The sequence below is a fragment of the Bacillus rossius genome, chromosome 18 (genome assembly GCF_032445375.1).
Source record: "Bacillus rossius redtenbacheri isolate Brsri chromosome 18, Brsri_v3, whole genome shotgun sequence".
Lineage (NCBI taxonomy): Eukaryota > Metazoa > Arthropoda > Insecta > Phasmatodea > Bacillidae > Bacillus > Bacillus rossius.
In genome coordinates, this window is record NC_086345.1 from 16,939,449 (window position 1) to 16,958,046 (window position 18,598).

The 18,598-nt window shown below is 39.8% G+C and overlaps 1 protein-coding gene across 1 annotated transcript in view; it reads right to left on the reverse strand.

Annotated features, from left to right (window-relative positions):
* Nucleotides 1-18,598, reverse strand: part of LOC134541121 (dipeptidase 1-like) — a 175,703-nt gene that overhangs the window by 63,830 nt on the left and 93,275 nt on the right. The gene's annotated exons all lie outside the window — the stretch shown is intronic.

Below are 18,598 nucleotides of genomic sequence, written 5' to 3' on the forward strand. Positions count from 1 at the left end.
AGACAACCCCCCCATTTTTTTTTTTAAATTGGTCGTTGTGATTTACGTTTCGCTGATTATTCGTAAGACATCACGACTCTAAATGGCTACGTGAACATTAGTTCGACCAATTGCTAACAGGTGGTGCTAGCAGTAAAAGTATCCGGGTACCACCCGTCCGTTAGAAAATGCCTCCTCTGTACACTGTGGCTGCACTTGCTAAGGGATGTAGGGATATGTGTGCTGTGGACGCATCCCCATGTATTGGGATACAGCTCACGTTAAATTTGGGCCCAGTTAAAACTTGCTTGGAAAACAAGGGAAACCCTGGGAACGGACATGCTGGGTGCAATGGCCACGCATTTATATTGCAGGACACATATAGAGAGAGTGGTTTGGATGAAAAGTTGGTCGGGGAGAGAAAATAGTCTGCCATGCGGAAGATCGGAAGATTGAGACACTTTCATAATTTTTATCATAATCAGAAGCGCGAGCGTCGCCGGTAGCGGTTGGCTAGTTAGGAAAGGGTCGCTACCACAACGCCGAAATACCACAACGCCGATCGTACAATAACGCCGAATACCATAACGCCGAATTCCAAAAAGACCACAGCGCCGACAACTAGAAAACTGCTGTGTACCACAACGCCGAAATACAGTAACGCCGAAAAATGTTGCTCCGGGGGGAGGGGGGGGGGGGCGGCACAGGAGCAAAATGAAAAAAAAAAACTAAATGAATTTGTGTGCTAACCTTATCTAACCTAACCTTTGTGGCAGTCCTGAAATGACATTTTTCGGCGTTAATGTATTTCGGCGTTGTGGCACACAGCAGTTTTCTAGCTGTTGGCGTTGAAGTCAATTTGGCATTCGGCGTTATTGTACGTTCGGCGTTGTGGTATTTCGGCTTTACCACGGTATTCACAAATTCACAAAAGAACTAGTGCATACTTCGTCAATTTGAGGTGGCAATCCCTGACAGCAACAGTTACACCAGATCGTTGAACTCAACGAGGTTTTTATACAAGTCCCTGGTCATTTACAACACGAAACGGCAAAGGTTCTCCGCAGATAAATCAAGCTACCATTCATCTGTTTATTTATTTATTTATTTATTTTTCCTTCTTGGGAGACGGTCTCTTTCCGAGGCTTCGAAGTGGTCCCGGTGAACTCTCACGACACGTTTCCGTAACGGGAACTTCCAAGAAGAATGAAAAAAAAAGGGTGTGGGTATAGGGGTTGATCGAAGCGGTTCCATTTAACCCCCCCGGACGAAAGCCGCGGGGGCAAATGCATTCAAGTGACGTCACAGCTCGTCGATCATGCCCCCCTCTAGGTGTCCCTAAAAGGGGATGAATGCCCACGCCTTCTCCCCCTTCAAAATCCTCAATTTCCAACCCCCAAACTCCTCCCTCGCTTTCCCCGGTTACCGTCTTACGTCGCACCCTGGAAACCCCCTCTTTTGAGGGTCGCTGCTTCCTATGACTGATGACGTCAGAAGCTGCATGTAGTCGCGCACATAGTAAAAGCTTTAGCTGGGTTTTGTGTGGTGAAGGGGTAGGGGGTTAGAGAGGAGAAAAAGCCTACCTCTAGTGAAAGACCGTTTGAGGCATAGCGGGGACATATATTTTATAACATGCAATGTTTGTTGAAACCTAAACTTGGAACCAGGCAATAAAGCACTGCTGGAAGAATGGAAACTTAACTTGGATTCCCCAAATTTTCCTGGTTCTTAGCTCCAAACTGTAATTTTTTTTATGTTTGTTAATGGATAGGAAATATTCATGTAAAATAACATATTATTTGTGAATTTGTACATTGTTAACCCGAAAATAACTGTCTCACTACAAAATAGTGTTCGCAGTAATACTGGGTTAGGGATTTTTAATGCCTACACGGAAATTTATGCTTTGTGCTGTCCCAGTACCTCCAATAGTTAAAGTTATTTGTAAACCGTTACCTGAATAGCTTTCCAGCATTGACTACGCACTTGATAAAACAAATAAATTCTGTTATTGAATATTCGATTATCTTTCTCACGGTTTCAAAAAATCATGCTTGAATGAAACATTAATTAAAATATAAAATTATGCGCCAATTTTCGTAAGAAATACTCAATATTATCTAGAAAAACGTATTTCATATATATGCAAAAAAAAGGCCAAAGCCATGCGTTGTACAAAGTTACAATATCTTTCTTGTAGTGTTACAAACTATTTTTTTTAGCAAATGGTTTCCAAAGGACTCTTTTTGACAAAGAACATACTTTTTTTTTATGTGCTGATACCACTGCTAAACCTGAGCATGGGAGTTAAACAACTGAATAATGTTTTCTTAGCATCGAAAGGGAATTTTGAAGGCTGATTGACTGGGGGTAGAGACCGGAAAAAATTCGCGATTTCATTTCGCGATATGATAGAATCCAAATGTGTTTAACCTTTTGCTTAAGCAACATGAGAGTTCTAGCACAAGTCAGCTTGTGAAATCTTTGCTTAAGCAACATGAGAGTTCTAGCACAAGTCAGCTTGTGAACTCTTTGCTTAAGTAACATGAGAGTTCTAGCAGGATTTAATTTGAACTTTTTCTTAAACAATTGATAATTTATGATGTTTTTAAACATCTTCTCCCTGATGGTTTTCTCTGAGTGCTCCTATTTTTTCACATGAAATTTCGATAGATTTCTACGTGTGCTTCAACTTTACTGTGTTAGAATTTTGTTGGGTTTTTTTTTTCATGTGCTTCTGCTTTTTTTACCTGACAAGAATTTGATGATTTTTGTCCGTGCACTTCAGCCTTTTTTATGTCAAGACTTTATTGGTATTCTACATGTATTAATGGATATTCTTGACAATATTTTGGTGATTTTCTCCGCATGCTGTATGTGATTACTGAGAAAATGTTTTTTTTCTATTGTTCGTGTGCTGTTGGTTATTATTGGCGAGAATTTCGTTGGTTTTTTTAGTGTGCTCCTGGTTATTCATGGTAAAAAATCAATCTGTGCATTTTTTTTCTATAAAAGATAAGCAAATGTACTTAGAGATTCGTTTAATTTGTGAATTCATGTTAGCAAATAAACTTTAATCAGCCGGAGATTATACCACCAAATGTTATTACTTGCTTGATTACTATATATCCAAATATATGAGCAACGACAACTTTAAAGATGGTTTCCCCCTCCCCTTGTGTTACAGTGAAGCACCTCCATTTTTCGATCGTGAGTGAGCATTCCACATCCCACAAAGAAACTGTTTTGAATTTTTTACATTACAACTAATAATGCCTGAAACTATATATTTTTTCCTGATGTACATGAGAGTTTAAAATTGATAAATAGTGATTTAAGGAAATTTTTGTGTTCACACATTTATTAAATTGAGAAAAATATGTAATCGAAGAAATATTAAGTATATTGTTTGTAAATGATTTTAGTCAACTTTTTTATTGTTAATTAATTTACTTTGTCTCTCCCTAGATCATCTAAGCTTGTCAAGGTGATATTAGTACAGCTTCATCGCTGGAAAAGAAATATATACTATTTTATGTGTAAAAACTTTTCTCTCTGTCAAGGAGGCGGCACGAGTCTAAGAACGAAGTGTGTTCCTTTTTTGTTTCTCTTCATGTGATGTATTACTGTGTTCCATAATGAAGGAATGAATGATCCTTTCTTTCTTAATATAGCATTCTGTGATAGCATTCGCAGAATTGTGATTGAAAGGGCTGTCAGTTGCGTGGTGATTCTAGAGAAATATGCAGTGTTTTATATTATTCAATTATTTTGAAATGCATTATTTTAATGTGTTTCACTGTCCTATGTTTAGTGTTTCAGGAGGTCCACCTAGTCAGAGGTGAATCTGCATTACTGAAGCGAGATAATTGCAATGCTTGCTAACGCTTCTAGTGCAGTTTCGTCTCTAAGCGCAGGGGGCTTGGACTGGCGCGCAGTCATCTCGTAGTGCATATGTTAAGTATGAGATTTGTGTGGTATCCAGACATCAGACCTATGGTTTGGGAAAAATGAAGATAATTGCGTAATAAAATGTTCTCGCACGCAAGGACTTGCACATGATGTTTCATCTCTAAAATTAACTTTGAAAATTTTTAATTTTTAGCTCCTTTTCATAAACAGATGTAAGTCTTGAGTGGTTTTCAAAATATCGTACTTCCATCTGAAGCGATGCAGGGTGTATGTATGTATGTATGTATGTATGTATGTATGTATGTATGTATGTGTGTGTAAATAACCAAGTGTCTGTATTTCATGTGCAGTTTTTTCATAAACAAATTATCATCTTTAGCAGTTATTTTAATCAATATTTCTAACCTGAAGCTGCGCACTTCGTATGTGCGGTCTCCTGCCATGTAAATAATGCCCTGTGTAATAACAATTTTTTGAGGGGTGTGGGGTGTATGTTTGCTTAGTAAAACTGTTTTGTTTTTTGATGGATAAAAGTATTAATTCTAAGTCGTTGAAGGTAAGGGCGTTCAGAGGCAATCCGTCAGCCCAATCATAGTAAAGACTCAAGTGTTGTCCGCTCGTTTTGTAGTATGGTTTCCTGGTACCATCCAATCTACACAAAATTTAAATATTATGTGTTTTAATATGTTGCCTTTGTAAATAAAAGTACATTATGTGGGCAAGTATGTATTTAATCTCAGTGCACGCATGCGCACGCATGTGTGTGTAAGTGTGAGCCAGTGTGTGGTAGGATGGTTAAGTCTAACATGTAAATAAAACCTGTATGAGATAATATAATTTTTAATTTCTAGATGCAGTAACAGCATCCTAGGATGAAATTTCTACCATAAGGTTTAAGGGAAGTATATTTTGTTTGGTCTTACAGAATTTTAGCGTGATGGTGAAGCAGCATCATTGTATGAGGGGAAGAGAGGGAGATGTTTTATTTGACCAATGAAAAGAGAGCTTAAGGAAAGTCTCCTTAAATGGTTGTGAAAAGGGTTTGTTCCTGGAACATCAGCAAAATGTGTCATTCTGTGGATGTTCAACTGATTGTTCGCAATGAAATGCTAAAAAATTTTAAACGAATGTTGGTCATAATAAATGTAGGTTAAATTTTTAATGTTGTAGTTTTGTAATGTGTTCTTACTTTTAACAAATGTATTAAACTTACCCGATTTATTTTTTATTTATTTCCTTACATATCTATAATGAATATTTAGCTGTATTTTCCTCGAACTCAGCTTGAGTGCTTCGTAATGACACTTTAACGAGTCTGTTGCCGTAGACCATGACTGCTACCTGAGCGCCTCATGGCGCCACAAAGTCGGGCGACTAATGGATCTGTTGTGACATGCACGGTCAAGTCTATTGTTCGGGTCCCCTCGGCACTGCGAGACGACATTTCTGAGTGATGAGTCACGATGCATGAAGTGCCTCGCGACCTAATCTCTCATCACCTAGGTCATTAGTGGTTTTACCCGAGAGTGGTTTCCTATGTTAAGTTATTACCTACATTTCTACCTCCCACCCCTCACAGACCTGCTACGACCTGCGCATGAGTCATGCTGGGTTTTTCCGAAGATAATGGTACTTCCCCTCCACATACTATATTCCTATTGGTAGGTTCGGTAAAAATACTATGTTCCTAATGGTTTTTCCAAGAACAAGCAGGTCCGCGGCTATAAAAGGCCGGGATTAGCTGTCGGAGCTTCATTGTGTTCTTGGAGTTTGAGTGAGCTAGTTCGTGTGTGAGTTTAGCTGCTACCACGATTTCTACCGCCAACGCTACTTTGTGTTCTACAGCTCCACTTCATCTTTTTCTGAGGTATGCTACATGTTTCGTTAACATTGAATGTTTCTCAGCTTTTTCGTAGGTTATCAGCTAACTAGTTTTTTCTCTGTACACTTATGTGTGGGTAACCAGGAATTGTTTAGCTTAAACTTTTAACAGTACTTTAAAATTCTAGCATTTTTGGGTTGTGCATTAGAGTAGTTTTGAGGTTATGTAATCAATCATTTTTAGTTAACATTGAATATTTTTCAGCTTTGACTTTTATCAGTACTTTAAATATTCTACCATTTTTAGGATTGTACATGAATGAAGGAGTAGCTTTGAGGTTATGTTTGTAACTTTTTTTTATTTAGTAACATTGCTAACAGTTTAGGTTAGTAAGCTTGAGGGCTAGAGTTTTGAGGTTATGTTTGCAACTTTTTTTATTTAGTAACATTGCTATCAAGTTAGGTTATTAAGCTTGATGGCTAGAGTTTTGAGGTTATGTTTGTAACTTTTTTATTTATTACATTGCTATCAAGTTAGGTTAGAAAGCTTGAGGGCTAGAGTTTTGAGGTTATGTTTGCAACTTTTTTATTTAGTAACATTGCTAGTAGTTTAGGTTAGAAAGCTTGAGGCTAGAGTTTTGAGGATATGTTTGTTTTCATGTAACATCTAGCTACATTGTTTTCTTTATTCTTATGTTATAGTTCTCCGTACGTCGAGCTTCCTTCGCGTGTTCCGTACGTTGAGACCAGTCTACCGATTGTCGAGATGGCATTTACCGCGCAGAAATGCCGTTTCTGCTCTGCTACCTTCACGGCAGCTAAGAACCGCTACCGGCACGAGCGACAGTGTGCCGAGAACCAGCATCGTGACTACCAGCAGTGCCACCTATGTGGCAAGATGGTCGCACGCAGCGACAAGATGCAGCAGCACCTGTCAACATGTACTGGTGCTGTCGCCACGACATCAGGCACCCGGTGTAGCTTCTGCTATAAGGCCTTCGCCCGTGCTGATGTCGCCAGACTACATGAGAAGTCGGCTTGCGGTCTTAACCCTAACCGCATAGCACATTCCTGCACGAACTGTGCTAAAGAGTTCGTCAGGGCTGACACTCTTCGCAACCACATTAAGGTGTGCAAGGGGCCTGCTCCGCCTCCAACAAAGAAGCAGAGAATGGCAGCAGTTAAGCCAGCAGTACTGCCTAAACCATCGACCAGCCGAACAAAGGTGGTGACCGGCGCGGGTTTGGCCAATACCCATGGCTTCATCACCGCCGAAGTGGGATTCAAGGGCAACTTGAAGACTTATGTTGCTGTAAATACGTCAAGTTCTGCCAAGGACATTTGTACGTACCTGGACTCCATCAAGGCAAAAATAATAAGCCAACTTGAGGAGGAGATTGAAGAGAATGGACCGCTGAAGTTTAATGTCGTTCTTGAGTGCGACTACGAAAAACCAGTAGATGCCTGTGAAGACAAGAGGGCCTTCAAAACCATGAATGTTCCCCTCTACGCAGTTCATGAGGTGGAGGAGGCAGTTACCGAGTCCATCTCCAAGATCTGCAAGGAGGAGGAAGATTACATGGGTAAGGGGTCCGGATGGACTTTGTCGGCCGTTAAGCGACTTCAACTCCGAATAAACAAGCTTGATCCACTCCGTGCCAGCTCCTACATTGAATTACCTACTTCCATCAAAGACAAATACGCTGTGATCAATCCGCAAAACCTCGAAGACCACATGTGCTTCAAGTGGTCAATTCTTGTTAAGTACGTGGAAGGTGAGCATCCTGAACGTGTCAACCAGCGCTACCATGACTTGGAGGGGAAGTTCAACTTCAACAACATTGACTCCCCTACTCCAATCAAGCAAATACCGCTGTTTGAAAAACAGAACCCCGGAGTCTCCATCAACATTTACAGTATCGACGAGAATCTGAATGTTGTTCCTGCACGAGTCGCTCCTGAAGAAAAAGAACATCATTTCGATCTTCTGCTCTTGGTCAATGACAATTCGTCCCATTTCGCCTACATCAATAATTTTTCTGCTCTGGTTCGGTCCCAAATCACTACACACACTGAGGCTATTCATGTTTGCAAAAGATGCTTCAAGCATTATGATGATCAGGATAGGGTTAGCGGGCTTACTGGTCTTCAGTGTTTGGAAAAACACAGTGAGCTCTGTAAACAGCATGCTGCTGTTAGGATGGAAATGCCCCAGGTTGATGAAAATGGTTTGCCTCCTGTTTTGAAGTTCAAAAACTTCCATCACAGTGATAAAATGCCCATCGTGGTATATTGCGACTTTGAAGCTATTCTGGAGAAAATCCATACATGTCACCCGAATCCTGATGAAGCATACACACTGCAGTATCAAAAGCATAAAGCGTACAGCTACTGCATTTACGTGAAAGCAGATAACTCCGTGATTCCAGTACACCTCACTTCTTCACTTCCTTCACAGCCTGAAGTGTATCGCGGTTGTGACGCAGAAGATAAATTCATATCCCGCATTGTGGAGATTGGACATGACGTGCAGAAAATATTTTCTATGTCTGTTCCTATGACTCCGCTCACACATGCACAAAACACTGCTTTTCTGCAAGCAAGGTGTTGTTGCTACTGTGGAGGAAAGTTTGGAGGGGTCGTAAAGAAAGTTCGTGATCATAATCACTTCACCGGCGAATTTATTGGACCTGCATGTAATGACTGCAACCTTCTCAGGCGCAGACCGAAAAAGATGATTGTGTTCTTCCACAACCTGGCGTACGACCAGAACTTCATTATCAGGAAGTTGGGGTACGACACTAAAGACATCTTCATCATTCCTAATTCGGAAGAGAAGTTTATAACTTTTTCCAAGAAGTTGCATGATAAGTTCAGCATTCAGTTTGTCGATACGTTCCGTTTCATGAGTCGGGGTCTTGCTTCGCTCGCAGAGTTCTTGCCTGCAGACAAGTTTGTCAGTACTGCTGAGTTTTTCGCTCCTGATGAGTTGGAGTTGGTTACTCGCAAGGGAGTCTTCCCCTACGACTTCGTTGATTCTTTTGCTCGACTAGACGATACTAGTCTTCCATCTATCGATGAGTTCTTTAATATTCTGACTGATTCTGGTATTTCCGAGGCGGATTACGCTCACGCACAAAATGTCTGGGACAAGTTTCAGTGTGCTACTTTGGGGGAGTACGCTGACTTGTACCTAAAGACGGATGTCCTGATTTTGGCGGACGTATTCGAGAATTTTCGCAGTCTTTGCTTGGAGACGTACAGTCTAGACCCGTCACACTACATTTCCTGTCCTGGGTTCGCTTTCGATGCGATGCTTCGCACCACAGGAGTACAACTCGAGCTTCTGACAGATTACGATATGTATATGTTTGTGGAAGCAGGTATTCGTGGGGGTGTAGCGCAAAGCATCAAACGTCATTGTGTGGGTAACAACAAATACGTTCCTGAGACACATGATGTGTCCAAGCCATCCACATATCTACAGTACATTGATGCAAATAATTTGTACGGGTGGGCGATGTCGCTGTCGCTTCCGATTCGACATTTCAAATGGTCAGACACATCTATTGATGTCATGACTATTCCAGAAAATTCTCCTATCGGGTACATTATCGAATGTGACGTGGAGTACCCTACTGAACTCCACGAAAGTCACAAAGACCTTCCGTTTCTCCCCATCAATCAATGTCCGCCCGGCTCCAAACAATCAAAGCTCATGACAACACTAGAAATTAAGGAACATTACATTGTACACTACAGAAACCTCCAGCAAGCAGTATCACATGGGTTGATAGTTACTAAGGTACACAGAGTCCTCCAGTTTGAGCAGTCGGCGTGGTTGGAGCCATACATTAAGCTCAACACCAATAAGCGCAAGGCTGCAGCCAACGAATTCGAGAAGGAGTTCTTTAAGCTCGCTGTAAACAGTACTTTCGGGAAACTGATGGAGAACAAGAGGCGGAGGCTCAAAATGGAGTTGGTATGTTCCGAGAAGCGGTCCAAGAAACTGGTGTGTCGTCCATCCTTCAAGGACCGCACAATGTATGAACCGAACTTGACTCTAGTCCACCTGAACCATGAGACCGTAATTTTCGATAAGCCAATCTATGCCGGACTCGCAGTACTTGATCTCTCAAAAACACTCATGTACGACTTCCATTACAGCACAATGAAACCCAGATATGCAGAAAACATTCATCTGGCATACATGGACACCGATAGTTTCGTATACGAGATACAAACCGATGATTTCTACCATGACCTCAAAGCCGATCCTACACTCATGGAGAAGTTCGACACCAGCTGCTACCCTTCCGACCACCCTTGCTTCTCCCCCATCAAAAAAAAGGTTGTCGGAAAGTTTAAGGATGAGTGTGGGGGGAAAGTGATGAGTGAGTTTGTCGGTCTGCGGGCCAAACTGTATGCATACAAGTGTGGTGACAAAGTTGAGAAGAAGGCCAAGGGTATCCAGCGCTGTGTGGTCAAAAACCGCATAACATTCAGTGACTACCTGGATGCCCTGCACGATCACCACACACGACGAGTAGCAGTTAGGGCCATACGCTCGAGGCAGCAGGTGCTCTATAGCGAGAGCACAAATAAGCTGGCCATAACATGGGAGGATGATAAGCGCCAAATATGTGAGGATGGCATCCATACGGTTCCCCACGGCTATGTTGGAGATGAATTATCTGTTGTATAGTTCCAGTCTTTTTGTTGTAAACAGTTTTCGTTTTTGTATATAGTTTCTGTTTTTTTTATAGCTTCGTTTGACAAGTATATTTTTCTCTCCTTGAGGGTTTTGTTTTGTACAATATATTTCTTTGATTCAGTAAATATAATTTTACCTACATATCGCTTATTATTTTTTTAAATTAATGCCCTATATTCCTCAAGGTACTTATACTTAATTTGATATCGTAAAATGATCATGTAATTAGACACAAACACCTAAAATATCTGCTTCCATGCAGCTTTTAAACACAGGAACGCAAACACGAACACTAAGAAATGATATTATACACAAACACCTAAATATCTGCTTCCATGCAGTTTTAAACACGAGTACACAAACATTAATTTATTTAGTATGTTTACATGTATGATAGGACTATGAAAAATTTCTGGTCAGCTAAGATGGAGTAATAAATGTTTTTTAAATTATCATTACTTTAACTAACGCATCCACAACGACAGTATTGATAACATATATTTTAGTTAAAACCTATAAGTGATAAGACTTTAAGAAAAAATGTCGGTTACAACAACAAAGTGACTGTGGATTTTGTGGATCTTGTGGATTCTGTGGATTTTGGTCTATAAGGTTCATAACAATGTTGGTAGAGAATTGTAACTCGACCTTACATACACTAACATACTTTAGAAACCTACAACCGATGACGACACCCACCAGATGAAATCAAGATGGTAGTCTCCACTAAATAAGATGGCTGCCTCCAGCAGACAACGATGGTATATTTTTTTTCCTGATTTTCTAAGTTAATAATTATGATTTTCCAAGATGGTGGATGTAACGAAAAATTGTAACAGGAATGAGTGGGGTGTTCGATGACGATGTCATTGTAACAGAGGGGTGGGGGTGCTAGATGATGTATTTGTAATTTAGAGGAGTGGGGTGTTCGATGCGTAGGTTTTTAATTAAAATTTTATTAAATAATATTTTTAATTTTATTTTAAAATTTTGATTATTTAATTTTTTTAAATTAAAAATTTTTTTCATTAAAATCGGATAATAAATAAAGATTTTCAAGATGGCGGACGAAACTCAAAATGGCGGAATGATCTAGAAAACAAAATGGAGGAAAGTTCTAGAAAAACAAAATGGCCTCCGGGTTCAAAGGTCAAGGTCAAATCCAAGATGGCTGCAGGAAGTGATGTAATCCAAGATGGCCGCCGGAAATGACGTAATCCAAGATGGCCGCCGGAAATGACGTAATCCAAGATGGTCGCCGGAAGTGACGTAAACCAAGATGGCCGCCGTGGCTCCCCGGCTCCCCCACCACCCACCGGTGTCCCCATACATACTATAATTACCTACTTGTATACCTATGTAGATATCTCAGACACAAAGAAATTAATTTTTATGTTTCTGAAAAATTCTGTTACGTGTGTTTGAAAATTAAGTAATAAAATGTTAAGGTACTAAACAAATTATTGTGCAATAATGTGGTTATCTAAAAATGTAATACTTAAAATCGGAATTACCATGTTTTCAAGATAATGTGGAAATGTAACGAGACTTTTAATTAAAAAATAAACTTCTCTTGGTTATAACGAAGAGTAAATAATTTTCAAAAGGATTACAATAAAGATAAGTTATTGCATATTTAGTATCTCGCTAACAGTCGTAATTCCCAGCATATTTACTACAAACACAGGCGCTTAACGATTTAATATTATTTATTTGCTACAGAAACTGTTCGCCTATCTGTGAAGGCAATAAATCTAAAGGAATGTTCACCGGCCGCTGGAGCATAATTTATCCTACAATTCCACTATTTATTATGAGTAAGCTCTTTGAATCTGCTGCTTTTCTTTGGAATGTAAACAGTCGATTAATAAGAGTTTGCAGTGTTCAGATGCTTAGGGCCGTAGGCTTTACACCGTAGGCTTTACACAGCTTTAAATATACACCATCCAGCTGTATGTTCGTTTGCAGCTTTGTTCAAGGGATAGTAGATATCCTAAATTATGTCCCGCCTATAAGTTCGTGTTTATTCTTTATGGTTTTGAATAAATCCATAAATTATCTATGGTTCATTTTTATGAATGGTTGTTTAAAATTTAATATATGTTTATTTTATGTATTAAAGGCAAATTTATATTTCAATGCTAGCATGTAATCGTTTGGTATATTCAAAATAAACCGTTAGTATGTAGTTTTTGTCGTCAAATTCTTTATTGTTAGGATAACATTTGTAAGACAATAAACATTTAGTTTTCATAAAATAATAGAAACCTGATTTATTTTTATTTTAAGAACACCGTATATTTATTGTTTTGAGAATGAGATACGACAAAGGCTACATACAAACGGTTAATTCCAAATTTCTGTACCACACGGTTTCACGCATGAATTATTCATGAATGTCAGTTTTAATCTAAATGGGCCCTTAAAGTATTTAAAACCATTAAATGATCCCTTGTTAAACTCATAAACGGATTTATGTGCAATCAACCAGTTATATTATTTATTCGATTTGGATCGCAGAAAACAAAAATTTACTTTTGACTGAATTGGTCTGTGGTCCAATATATAATTACATTCGCACAAGTTTATTGTTGACTGAGAAACACGAGGCGTTTGAAAGTGCGATTCGCGTCGTAAAAGTAGCACAAATGTTAAAGGTTTAAAGTCGCAAAAGTCGTAAAACAAGTCTTCCCTTATTTCTCAGTCTCCAGAGAACACGTCCACAAAATAAACCCGAAAAAGATTCACGCCAAGCCTTTGTTCATGCGTTGTTGATTTCAAGCTCGTAAAATGCGCGCTTCGCGATTTGGAAAAGAGATTTCGAGAAGTTTCACTTGCAGAGAATCAGCCTGAATTGTTAGAAATTACGGACTTTTCAAAGAATCAAATTAAACCAAGGGTTCTTCATAATTTCAAATAACGGAATATTCGTGGATACTACACCGAGTTGTAATTATGTATCGTTCTAAACTAAGGTAAACACACACGTTGACAAAATAATAGTGTTCTTACTGTAGACAGAGGTTGAATGTTTTGTTAAGAAACCAGTATATTCTTTTGGATTCATATTAAAAGTAAGTGAACGCAGTGTCTGTAAATATACGGATTCCTGGTTAATTTGTGAAAATTTCTAACAGTGTGTAGACAAAGCCTTTCCGTGAGTTTAACATTGAAATGTATGCGTGCGTCTAGACTCTGAATACTTCTTGTCTTTGGCGTTCAGGTCACACCCTTTGGGTGTTCCCGACGTTTCGGCATGCCCTGTGGCAACCATCTTCAAGGGAGACTACCAGTTGTAGGCCCCGCCGATCCATAATCCTGCCATCTGAGGGAATTTCGTGTGAATGAGGCCACACAGAAAAAAAAATTACTTTTCTGTACTTCTACAAAAGATTCCTTTGGAAAACATTTTCCAAGAAATACTATGTAATACTGCAAGAAAGATATTTTAACTTTGTAGAAAATATGTCTAAGTTAATTTTTGCATATTTGAAATACGTTTTCGAGTAAATACTGGGCATTTCTTACAAAATTTGGCGCATAGTTTTATATTTTAATTGACGTTTCATTCAAGCATAACTTTTTTAAACCATGGAAGAAATAATAGATTAATCATTACTTTAACTTTATTTGGTTTTATCATGCTTATTAACCTAACGTTTAAAATGAACTGTGTATTTTTATCGTATGTCTTATTTCCTATTTTCAGTGTTGAAATGCTGGAGCCAACACTGTTTCTTCTGGTGTCAGGCTAAAGTTCAAAGATCTATGTGTGTTCCACCAATGTTTTCTTTCTTATTGCCTGATTTCCCAACGGAATTTTTTTTTTTTGTTCTAGTTAATTGACACTACCTGATTCGCTCACTTATTTCATAGCCGGGCATCGTCATTGGCTCACGGTCGTGGAGGGGCGTGTCCGAGTAAACGCGGTCCAATCATAAACACAGTGAGAGAGTATATGAAGGTTTGCAGTCTAGCTTGCGACCACGTGAATATGCGAAATTTCCGATCTCAATTTCAAACTCTTGATCGTCCGCCACGTAGTTCGCTTGGAAATAACTGCATTCCGTTTAGAGGAGAAGAAATGTTAAAAAAAAAAAAAAAAAAAACTATTGATGTGCAACATCTCAGCTCTCGTTATAAGGCATTTGGTAGAAGAAATTTCGTAAATGGAACGGAAGTCACGTGGAACGGAAATGTGTAACCGCGGCGCTGCCATCTGTGGCGGATGGCACGAACCAAAGTTCACAAAGCCAAAGGGAAACTTTTTAATACTACCTGTTTAATGAATGTAAGCAATATGACAGTGTTTACATTGTATGTCATGGAGAAAACCTGGATAACGTTCTTCAGGGTTTCTCTATGAAATACAATGTAAACTAGCAATGACTAGGGACCTGAAAAATTCGCGGTTTCGATTACCTTCAGCATAGTCTACACAGTCCTCTGTATACTCGGGAAAATGACGTCATTTCATTGGCTGCTTGACTTGTGAGTCGTCTCAACTGGTTTTCCCGTGATTCGTTACTTCTTCGGCTGAGGGTTTCTCACTGGCCCAGAGTCGCCCAGACGAACAGTGAGCCAATAGCAAAAGCAGCTTAAAGGTACATGGGTATGAATTTCAGACTATCGGGAAATGAATCTGCGAATTTTCCAGGTCTCCAGCAATGACATATGTCCAAAAAAAAATAATGATTTAAATCTATCTACCTCATTGCAAGAACTATAGTCAAAGAACGTGGTAGAAAAAGAATCAAGCACTGTATTGACGAATGCCTCCACCCTCTCTCTACCAGTAAGTTATGATACTGTCTGCATCCGTGACTATCCTAGTTTTCTGCAAAGTCACGTCTTCCCTGTAATAAGCTGGGTGTAAGAATTTTTCTTTTGCAGACTTTGCTGTTCCTTCGTTTTTTTTTTTTTTTTTTGCCTACTCGTCCCCGACTAAGTCCTGAAACACGTGGGGCCCTGAAGAAAAGTTCCTTCTTCCCCTCTACCTTCCGTCATCCTTCGTTACAAGGGCGACTAACGAGGCGTTTCTTTCCCAGGAAGTGGGAAGAGGATGGGGGGGGGGGGAAGAAGTTAAAAAAAAAAAGTCCTCTCTGCCAGGTGTCACCCTCCAGAAGAGTTGTTAAGGCAACACGAGCTAGAGCCGAGGGAAAAAAAAGGAACGTACACGAACAAAAGAAACAAAACTCCCGAAAGTATCATTATTAAGAAAAAACGAGACAAAGATACTCGAAATAAAAAATGGCTATATATATTTATTAAAAAAATCTATTTTTGTACGCTTAGAAATACTACGCTTCCATATTATATATATGTAGAGAGAGAGAGAGAGAGAGAGAGCGAGAGAGAGAGAAAGCTGAAGTACCCGGCGTTGCCCGGGCTAAACACATAATATAAGGAACATCACTACCGAGTTTCAAGTCTACAGGACATACACTTGAAAAACGGGTAATTTTTATTTTATATTAAAGTCTCATTGATTGCACTATCTCATTGTATCAAGGCTACGCATCATCAAAAAAAAAAACCGGGACGCCAATCTTCAGCTTCAATTTGTGTGGGAAGGCAGGTAACACCTAGGCAAGACGTGACGGACGCACCAAACGATAGTGCGTTACGAATTTATGGCAACGTCATCTATTGACGAAGCTCTAAACTAAACTGTTATCAGCGCCTTTAGTTCGCTAGCAGCCGCGAGCTTCACTAGGCGCAAGGGGTTTCGCCAAAGAAAAAGAAGTATAGTAAGTTGCTGGATCTTACTCTACGACAGTGTGGCGGACATGGTGAATTGACACGAACTCACTGATTGTGTGTCTATGACTTACCTCCCATGATTTTCTATAATAAAACTGAATTGACCTCTTTTTCACTCCCTTAGGGATGAAATTCCAGAATTTTATGTAGTCTAGGTCACTCTCCAGCACATAAAATACCTGCAAGTATAAAAATCATGTAGATCCGTCCGCTCCGTTGCTGCGTGGAAGAAGGATAACCAGACCATCACACTTTTGCATTTATAATATTAGTAGAGATGCATAATTTAAAAAAAATAATACTGTAGGGGTAGGTATTTCTTGGCCTTAAAAAATTCTGAATGCCTATCAGACAGTAATAAGTAGAGACCTGTAAAATTCGCGGATTCATTTTGCAATAGGATAGAGTCCAAATACTTTTGTTATTAATTTGCTTCAGTGATTGGGCCACAGTTTATATGAAGGACTCTGGGCCAATGAAAAATCTTTAACAGAAGAATTAGCAATCACGATCATTCCAGTCAACAGGTGTTACGAGTTGGTAACCAATCAGCAGATCTAATTTGCACGGGTGCATAGAGGGTCATGGAGTCTATCGTTTAGGGATTTGAAATCGCGAATTTTACAGGTCTCTAGTAATAAGGTGTATATGCTATCATTTTTTTTTTGTAATTGGCAGTTGTCTGCAAGAGAAAACCGCTGTCATTTTGGAAATGGCCATTCAGGACTAGTTGATTCCGCGATGTCTGGCTGTGATTGGTGTTCCGACAATAGTCGCGTACCTGAGACAAACTCAATCGCTCACGTGACGCATACGATGCTGCAGTTTACTAACCCTAGAGTTATTTGTAGGGACTGGAAATATTCGCGGGTTCATTGACCTCCAGGATGGACTCCACAGTCCTACGAACACTCGGCCAGATGCCACCCACTCATTGGTCTCTGTCTCGTGAGACGTCCCAATACAGGTTTGGTTGGGTTTTTCTCGTTGGCCCAGAGTCCTACACATTAGTTTAGAGCCAACAGCAGACGCAACACTGAGATATAATTGTTTGAATTTTAACCTATCGTGAAATGTATCCGCGAATTTTTCGTGTCTTTAATTATCAGTTCATGGAGTGGGTGTCTGCACTAAAGTTGAAGTAAAATTGGTTAGCAAGTGAAAAGTAAAATAAATCTTACGTGTTATAAGTTAATATGTAAGAAGAATTTGTTCATTATCTTGAAAGGAACTCGCTAGGAAGAATAGCAGAAACGCAATTGTTTAGTAATGCATTGTTAAAACAACACTATAGCAACAAATCTGAAATGAATTAACGCCAAACTTCATTAAAATCACAAACTGTTATGCTATCCAGATTTGAAAAGGGGGGGGGGGGTCGTTATCATTTTGACATATTTTGAGACGAGGCAACGCAGTCCCAGCGCCAGGAGTAAACCAAACTAAACCACCAAGCATTAAAGTTAAAACCTAAACAAAAAAGGTTAAACCAAACCAAAACTACTCTGTCGCGGTTTGACCGTTCCAACTACAGGCATAGTAAAACAAAATCCACAGGGTGATTCCAGGTGGCGCCCCACAAATTATCAACTGCGTGATGTAGGCACCGCCTGCGAGTTCTGCGTTATGCATCCCGCACAACTGCGCTGTTCTGCTCGTAGCCTAATGCCACGAATCCCGGGAGCTTGGCTAAAATAATAACAATAATAATAAATATAATGATCCAAAAAAAAAAACTGAAAAGAAAGCGAGTTAATATTGCATTGTCATCCAGTTCTGAGCTAGGTATGTTCGAAGTTTCAAGTCTCTTGCTCATTGGGAAGTTAGTTTAAAATCGATTGCAAAAATGTTTTTATCGACCAGAAAGACAAGCGAGTTAATAAAACCATTTTAAAAATGAAAATCGACAAGTAGTGTTCCACTTGAGGCAGGGACAACATGGATAGAATAAAGCTGACACTCACAGGATCCGGCTGTCCTACCAGAGGGACAGACCGTCGTCCTGTGACCAGACTGGAGAATGCGCGAGGTGAGGTGAGGCGGGGGTGTTAAGAAGCAGCGACAGGAAATGAATTGGTAGAGGAGACGGGAGTACCCCGAGAAAACCCATAGGCCACGGCAACGTCAGTCACGTTTCCCACTTGCGTGGGAGGGGAGTGTTACAACCACTTCAACCACAGCGCCTGCCCTCAACTAATAGTAATGACGATAAATTGAAAGAAAAAAATAATCAACATGGGCTGTATCCGAATGCATAGGGTGATGCGGCCATATAGCATATTCATCCCTATATCCTTAGCTAATGCAGCCACAGTGTAAAAGGACGCATTTCTAAGGGATCGATGGTATCCGAATGCTTATACTGTCAGCGCCACCTATTCGCAGTTGGTCGTACTAATGTGTGCGCAG